Source organism: Puntigrus tetrazona, unplaced genomic scaffold (genome assembly GCF_018831695.1).
Source record: "Puntigrus tetrazona isolate hp1 unplaced genomic scaffold, ASM1883169v1 S000000008, whole genome shotgun sequence".
NCBI classification, from domain to species: Eukaryota; Metazoa; Chordata; class Actinopteri; order Cypriniformes; family Cyprinidae; genus Puntigrus; species Puntigrus tetrazona.
This window is the reverse complement of record NW_025047688.1, coordinates 1,428,356-1,428,647: the sequence shown is the minus strand read 5'-3', so window position 1 is coordinate 1,428,647 and position 292 is coordinate 1,428,356.

Here is a 292-nt window from a genome sequence, read left to right as displayed (position 1 = left end):
GCCTGACACGTAACACATATCAGCCTACTGCTATTCTTGTTATTATTTTAGTCCCCACTCCCCAGTTATGATTTAAGTGCAAACTGAAACTAAAACTAAAATATATAAAAACAAAATAAAAATGTGTTCACAAAATTAAAAATGAACTAAAACTAACAAATATATATATGTATATATTTAAAATTTAAGTTAATAACTACCTAATAACTAATAAGGACCTTTGGGATTTCTTAAATTATACAAATTTGTTTTCCCCAAATCTGCAATAACTAATAATTGGACCTGAAAATCA